This window comes from Glycine max, chromosome 15 (genome assembly GCF_000004515.6).
Source record: "Glycine max cultivar Williams 82 chromosome 15, Glycine_max_v4.0, whole genome shotgun sequence".
NCBI classification, from domain to species: domain Eukaryota; kingdom Viridiplantae; phylum Streptophyta; class Magnoliopsida; order Fabales; family Fabaceae; genus Glycine; species Glycine max.
This window is the reverse complement of record NC_038251.2, coordinates 38,408,568-38,417,193: the sequence shown is the minus strand read 5'-3', so window position 1 is coordinate 38,417,193 and position 8,626 is coordinate 38,408,568.

The window sequence follows — 8,626 nt, the reverse complement described above, 5'->3', positions numbered from 1 at the left end:
AAGGGAGAAATACCAACCAAAGAATTCTAAAGTGCATTACGGATCAGAGTATATGTTTTCTAAATCTCTTGCAAAAAATATAGAATATTATAATAATGAGAAATATGTATCTAAGATTCCTAAAGTGTAATTTTCTTGTATGATGAACTCAAATAAATTACACATAATAATAATAAAAAATTAATAATTGATATCAAAGCACGGTTAGGGATAATACATTTTTTTCCATTAAAGATTCTTTAATCTATTTTATTTTCCTCTTCTGAAACGAAAAGTGCAATAGACGTAAAGGAAAATGCCTTTGTGCTGGCACATAAAGGAAATGTAACGTTTTATTTTGATCGACAATACAATATCTCATCCTTTCCATATGTTATCCATAATATATGTCAATTTAGAGATTACGTGACAATTGATTTTCATTTATGGCATGTACATTGAATATAGTATAAGGAAAAACTATATGTGCATTTGTTTATGGCTTGAGTTTTTCTTATGTAATGCATATGAATTTTTTTATTTTCTTTTTTCTTTTTCGATTGACACAAAAATGAAAGTGGTATATATATATATATATATATATATATATATGACATGATATTACTTATTGAATTATATATATGTCGTATTGATAATTGAAACCTCAAAGTCAGTGCGTGTGTATTATATGCTTCTATCCAAAATGGAAGATTATCGTAATTATATTTCTTTTATATCTTGTATCTGATAGAAATTTATGTACATGGATTTTGCACCAGTAATCGGTGTTGCATTTGAAAGATAATTGCAAAATTATTTTTCCAAAAAGGAATATTTTTGGAATTATACATTAAAGTGAAATTTGTTAATCACGAAAGTGATTAAATCTATAGGGTTTATAATTCCAAGTTACTTGATTAATTGAGGTAGTGATGTTGTGAAATTATTATGTTTGGGTTTATTAAAATTATTAATTATAGGGCATACTTGAGTTATCCAAAGGTGAACCATTGATTATAATTAATGATATTAAAATTTTATTTTCATGCTTGTTGCGTGTGTGTATCCAAAGATAACATGCATGTGAAGAATACTATGGTTTATTGTTCATTAAAGTATATTTATTTGACATCATTATTGATATGGATATGTGTTTATTTATCACCCAAAGGTGAACTTAGATGAATGATTAAAGTTAATGTAGTTTGAATCCATTAAATTTTTTCAAAGCATTAATGTTTGTGAGTTTGTTTGAATGTATACAGATATGCCTAATGTGTTTGCTTTGCATCACCTAATGATAAAGTTCAATGGGTTGAACTGTGTTGATTGATCTGAAATGGTCCATTTTCAACTGGGTGTAGTGGACTTGAACCTAGCATTGATTATGGATGAAAGCCCTCCAATCATTACAAAGACTGGTATTGATGCTGACAAGTCTCTCTATGAGGCTTGGGAGTAGTCTAATAGATTGAATTTGAACTTAATGAGATTAACTATGACTACAAACGTGAAGCCATCTATGCCCAAAACAAATAATGCAAAGGAATTCATGTAATCGGTCAAGGATTACTTACAATCTGATATTATTGACAAGTCAACTGTGGGGAATTTATGAAGTGACCTAACAAACAAAAGGTTTGATTGGTCTCAATCATTTCATGATCATGTGACAGAAATGACTAATCTAGTAGCAAAGTTGAATGCCATAGGAATGGAAGTGAGTGAGTCCTTTCTAGTACAATTTATTTTGAACTCTCTTTCCGTTGAATTTGGCCAATTTCAAGTGAACTATAACCCTCTTTAGGAAAAATCGAATTATCAAGAAATTAAGGTCATGTCAATTTAGGAGGAAGGGAGATTAAAGAAAATGAAGGATAACTCAATTCATCTCATGACTCATGATGGAGCCAGTACTAGCAAGAGCAAGCAGGTGAAGAAGGGAAAAGGAAAATTCAACTTAAAGGTTAAAGATGGAGAAATCCGTAAGGAAAAGAAATGCTATTTTTATAAAGAGAGTGGTTACTTCAAGAAGGACTACTCAAAAAGAAAGAAATGATTTAAAAAGAAAGGTATATTTTATATATCTGTAAATTTTGAATCAAATCTTGTTGAGGTGTCTAATAATACCTGGTGGCTGGTGGCTTGATTCTGAAGCAACTACTCATGTGTCACATATTATGTTGGGATTCCTTTTGATCCAAACCATAAAAGGAATTGAAAATTTCCTCTACATGGGAAACAAAATGAAGACAAGAATAAAGGGCATTGGAACATATAGATTAATCCTGGACACTAGTGTCATGTGGATTTGGAAGGATGTCTCTATGTACCTAGATGTGATAGACATTTAGTTTGGATCGATTAGAATTTAGTTTTAAGACTGAAAACAATGTATTTTTTGTGTTTAAGATTATGTACTATTATGGATCTGGTACTTTAGTAGATGGTTTGTATTGTTTCAATCTTGATGTAAAGTTTAAAGAATCCTTGTTTAATGTTGAATGTGATGTTAGTAGCAAGCATAATGTGCATAATGCTAGTTCTGCTTATTTTTGGTATCAAAGATTAGGTCATATTTCCAAAGAAAGGGTAATGAGGTTAAAGGAAAATGAAAATTTACCTTAATTGGATTTTAGTGGCTGGGATATATGTTTAGATTGTATTAAAGGAAAGCAAACTAAACAACTATATACTTGAGACACTGATATTTGTGGACCTTTTGAAGTTCCATCTTGGGGAAATGAAAAGTATTTAATCACCTTTATTGATGAATTTTCACGTTATTGTTATTTATATCTTTTGCATGAAAAGTCTCAATTAATGGATGTCTTAAAAGTATTCATTGATGAGGTGGAAAGATAGATAGATAGAAAGTGAAAGTTGTTAGGTCTGATAGAGGTTGTGGATTTTATGACAAATTTAATGAAAGTGAACAATGTCTAGGTCCATTTGCAAAGTTCCTCAAAAGTAGAGGCATATGTGCACATTATACTATGCCTAGCACACCACAATAGAATGGTGTGGTTGAAAGGTGGAATTGTACTCTGAAGGATATGGTTAGGTCTATGTTGAGTTATAGTATTGTACCTTTATCTTTATGAATGCATGCATTAAAGACTGTTGTGTATCTACATATCAGGGTTCCTAGTAAGGCAGTTCCTAAGACCCCTTATGAATTATGGACAGGAAGGAAACCTAATTTAAGGCATCTCCATGTTTGGGGTTGTCTGACAAAAGTAAAGGTGCATAATCCACATGAAAGGAAGCTTGATGCAAGAACCGTTAGTGGTTTCTTCATTGGGTATCTTGAAAAGTCTAAAGGTTACATATTCTATTGTCCTAATCATATTACAAGAATAGTTGAGTCTGGTAATGTTAGTTTCATTGATAATGGTCAGTTTAGTAGGAGTGAGAAATCACAAAAGCTGGATATTATAGAGACTTGTGGTGAATCTTCTTCACCTATAGTTTCTCGTGAAGATGTTGTTCATTTGGTTGTATTACAGTCAAACAATACCTAGAGACAACGTAATAACATTAATAACCCACAAGATGAACACATAGGTAATGAACCAATAGACAATGAGCAAGTCACAAATGAACAAGAGATAGAAGAGGCACAAGAAATAGCACCAAGGAGGTTTGAAAGGAAAAAGAGGCCAGCTATTTCAAGTGATTATGTTGTGTATTCACTTGAGCATGAATGTGAATTGAGCATTGATGAAGATCCAGTCTCATTTAGACAAGCCATGGAAGGTGACTATTTTGAAAAGTGGCTCAATGCGATGAAAGAAAAGTTAAAATCGATGGATGACAATAAAGTATGGGATCTAGTTGAATTTCCTGAAGGTTCTAAATGAGTTTGTAGTAAATGGGTCTTTAAGACCAAACATGACTCGAAAGGAAATATTGAAAGGTATAAAGCTAGACTCATCGCCAAAGGTTTCACTTAAAAAGATTGCATTGACTACAAAGAGACCTTTTCTCTGGTTTCTAAGAAGGACTTTTTGAGAATTATATTGGCTTTGGTGGCTCATTATGATTTAAAGCTTCACCAGATGGATGTAAAGACCACCTTTCTAAATGGTGACTTACAGGAAAAGGTTTATATTAACCAACCTAAAGGGTTTGTTTCTACGGGAAAGGAAAAAATGGTGTGTAAATTAAAGAAGTCAAAATATGGACTAAAACGGACTTCTAGACAGTGGTATCTCAAGTTTAATGATACTATTACGTCGTATGGTTTTGTAGAGAACACCTTTGATCAATGTATCTACATGAAGGTCAATGGAAGCAAATTTGTAATTTTAGTCTTATATGTTGATGATATTTTGCTTGCTGCTAATGATATTGCTATGTTACATTATGTAAACAAGTATCTCTCTATTAACTTTGGAATAAAAGATATGGGTGAGGCATCTTATATGATAGGAATACAAATATTCCGTGATAGAATACAAAGATTGTTGGGATTGTCACAAAAATGATATATCAATAAAGTTTTAGAGAGATTCACAATGGAAAAAATGCTCTGTAGGGATTGTTCCAATACAAAAAGGGACAAGTTTAGTAAAATGCAATATCCCAAAAATGACTTGGAACAAAAGGAAATGGAGCATGTCCCTCTTGCATAAGTGGTTGGGAGCTTGATGTATGCTCAAACATGTACATAGCCAGATATTAGCTTTGTCGTAGGAATGTTGGGCTGATATCAAAGCAATCCTGGAATAGATCACTAAAAAGTTGCAAAGAAAGTTATTTGGTACTTACAACGCACAAACGATTACATGCTCACATGTAGGAGGTCAGATCACCTTAAAGTGATTGACTACTCAGATTCAGACTATGCTGGATGCATGAACTCAAGAAAGTCTACATTTGGGTACATCTTCCTTTTGGCTGGAGGAGTGGTGCCATGGAAAGTGCAAAACAATCTGTGATTGTTACTTCTACCATGGAGGTTGAGTTTGTAGCATGCTTTGAGGCCAATATTCAAGCATTGTGGTTGCAGAACTTTACTTCAGGGTTTGGTATTATCGACAGTATAGCCAGACCGTTGAGGATTTATTGTGATAACTCTACAATTGTCTTCTTCTCTAAGGATGACAAATACTCTAAAGGAGCAAAATATGTGGATTTAAAGTATTTGTCAATTAAAAAAGAAGTGCAGAAACATAAAGTGTTAATTGAGCATATTGGTACAAACTTAATGATAGCAAATCCGTTGACTAAAGGTTTACCACCCAAGATATTTGTTGGCCATGTTGAAAGGATGGGTGTTGTGGATAAGTCTTTGTTAACGATGTAGTGTGATGTATAGATATACATTATAGTTGTGATGCTTGTACAGTATGAAACTTGTGAATTCAATTATAGTTGTTTCTGTTTATCTTGTCATTCACATTATATGGAATACATTATTGTTTTAGTGAGATGACATTATTGTGTCTTAGAAAGCACTATAAAGACACATATTACAATATTAATTAAAGATAAGTTGAATTGGATGATTTGTGATACATGGAAGAAACCAAATTGTTTGGATAACTTGCGACAACCATGATTCAATCATTTTAATTCAATTAAGGATGGAGACTTATAATTTCAACTTATGGTGCACACTTCAAGTTTAATGTTGAATCTTCAAGTCATCGCTTGAGCCAAGTGTAATTATATAATGACTTTAATGAAAAGATGCCTATAATGTGATGATTGTTAGACTCAAATGTATTAAAGTCATCGGGATTATTTAGTTTTATTAAAATTAATTCCCTCTCTTGTCACTTCATTAAGGGTAATATTGACATTAAAAAAAAGAATTTGAAAAGGGAGTTATAGAAAAAGTTATAAAAAGGTTTGTTTTACAAAAATGACAACTTCTTTCTCCTCTATCAATTAGTTTAACAAATAATTTACCAAACAGTTCTAACTCAATAAATTAGTGTAACATTTTTAACTTTCAACATTTTTTAACTTTTAACTTGTAGGCTTGTAGCTTTTTTTTGGCAGGCTATCTAGTTCATTGGCTAGACACACACACACACACACACACACACAAACACACACACATATATATACTTAAGTTATGTTATGCAGGTGAAATTGTTTAGTGACACCATGTTGTATCGTTGTCCGTGGACAACTTAAATTCATTAACTAATTTTTGTTGATGATACAAAAATATCAAACAAATTAAATATTTGATTTTTGCTATTGCAATCAAGTAATATTTTCGCTAGCTGGCTTCCTAATACATTGACTAAATTCACATTTCCCGTAGAGTGTGTTTGGATGGGGAAATTTAATAGGGTAATTCAATTTTTTAAAGGATTTTAATTACTTTCCAATCAAATAAGATGTTTGGATAAAAATTTAGAAAGAAATTGAAATTTGAGGATTTTGATAAGGGATTTTAGTTAACTTAAATATTAGCATTTTAAATTCTTTCCATTTATGAAAGAATTTGAAATTCTTTTCTGATGTAGCTTCTCCCGAAATCCTTCATTTTGTGGCTCCTTCATTCTCTAGCTCCTTCATTTTCTTGCAACAGCTTCTTTCGAAATCCTTCGTTCTCTCTCTTGCTACAGCTTTTGCCGGAAACCTCCGCACTTGTTTAGCTGCCGGCGGTGGTTTCTGGTGACTGCATCGGTGGTGGAACAACTTCTTTTGAAATCCTTCGTTCTCTCTCTTGCAACAGCTTCTGCTGGAAACCTCTGCACTTGTTCAGCTGCCGGTGGTGGTTTCTGGTGACTGCATCGGTGGTTTCTGGTGACTGCATCGGAAAGGAAGAAGAAAAAGAAGGTGATTGTGTTAGGATTTTGATAGGTTCTCTCTCGATCCTTCATTCTTGCAAAGTTTTTCACTCTTCTCTTTCTCTTGCAACATTTTCTCCCTCTGCATTATTCCGAAAAAGGTGTCGATCACAAACAAGGTCAGTTCTCGCCTCCACCAATGCACTTTTCAAATAGATGGTTCATTTTTCATTATTCCTACGATTATTATTTCTATCTCTATCTTTATTGTTCAATCTAAGTGTAATAAGGCGTAGATCTAGAAATCACGGTGTTCATTTATTTCTTGTCTATTTTCATATGATATGTAGTTTGTGCTGGAATTTCTAATTCTTATTGTGTCTTGTTCGTGCACAGATCCTGTATTCCGTATGAATGATCTGTCTAAATGTTATTTACTAGTTGTTTATGATCTTCCTGTTGTTTTTGTCTTGTTCTTCTTTAGAGTGAGAAAATCTTATCAATTTAAGAATTTAGTTGCTGTTAAAACAAGACATTGAGACATTTAAGATTGAACTTTTTATGTTATTATATGTTTTCATTGTATTGAGGTTTTCTCTAGTTTTTGTGCGAAGTGTGTTCAATACAAGCTGTTAACAGATATTTGCACTAGAGAAAATGATAGTCAATGAACACTAATAAATTGGGATAGAGAGATGTCAATATTTAGCCAACATATTGCTGTTTAAAAATTGCAGACATACCAATTCATAAAATTGTTTGAAACTTCCAAGCTCCTCTGCCATAACAGTTGCCAGCACAACCTTTTGTTTACAACCAATATTAGCAAGTTTAGTTACAACCCGAAGTTTATCAAAATTCATGTTTGCTCCACTGGTTATTACTACAATATTTTTCCCCTGGAGCCCATAATGCTTGCAGTATGCCTCAGCTCCAGTTAGTGCAAGTGCTCCTGCTGGTTCTAATATGTTCCTTTTTTCCTCGAACACATCCTGCGACAAGTTTTATTCTTGTCATATCCCAAAAAATTAAGTCATATAGAATATGTACTGCTTTTCATTGACTGCAATGTGATAGGAAATTAGTCACAAAGTTATGGCGCGTGGTATAGTTATGTTTTTCATTGACTACAATGTGATAGGATTCTTGGATCCTTTGATTTCTAGAAGGTTAAAGGTTGATGGTGCATGGTATAGTTATGTTTGTAGTTATGAAGTGTGTCCTTAATAAACTGTGTGTGGTTGTTAATTGTAAGTTTTGTTGGTGGCTGGTTCCAGGCCCTGAGATTCGGTGGAAGTGATCGAGTCTCGACAATTTGAAGGCTGCAATCCCTGAATGGGTTTAGATTCAGGGGCCTCGAAACCAATATTTTTTTCGTTTGCTATGAGAAAGGATTTAGGATTGTGCAGCCCCATAGTACATTTTTTTTTCCTATATAGAAGAGAGGTTTGGGAGTGGGAACAATTACCATCTATATATTCTCAAGAACAGCTAGAGGTTTTTTTAGTGAAGTCCAAAAGAATAATGTACATAATGCATTTGACACGTCTATCAAATTAGGCTTCAATCTTGATCCTTATATTGTCGGGGAAAAATAGTTTCTATTACTTATTTAGTAAGCGAAATAAAGAAGCACATGAATGCTGCAAATGCTATGTCAGCCTATGGGAAACATATGGACACTATGGACAATATAACACCTCTTGCAATAAATTTGCCTTCCCATTCTTGAAATTTTTTCCAAAGACCACCAAGCAAGATAACTGTCAAGAATCATGATTGCAACATGGCTGAGTTTGGGTTATTAATTCTGGTGTCACAAGTCACAACACTAATCTGCAGCAAATCATAAGGACTTGAACAGGCTTCAGTACCATAGAACAATTTTTGCT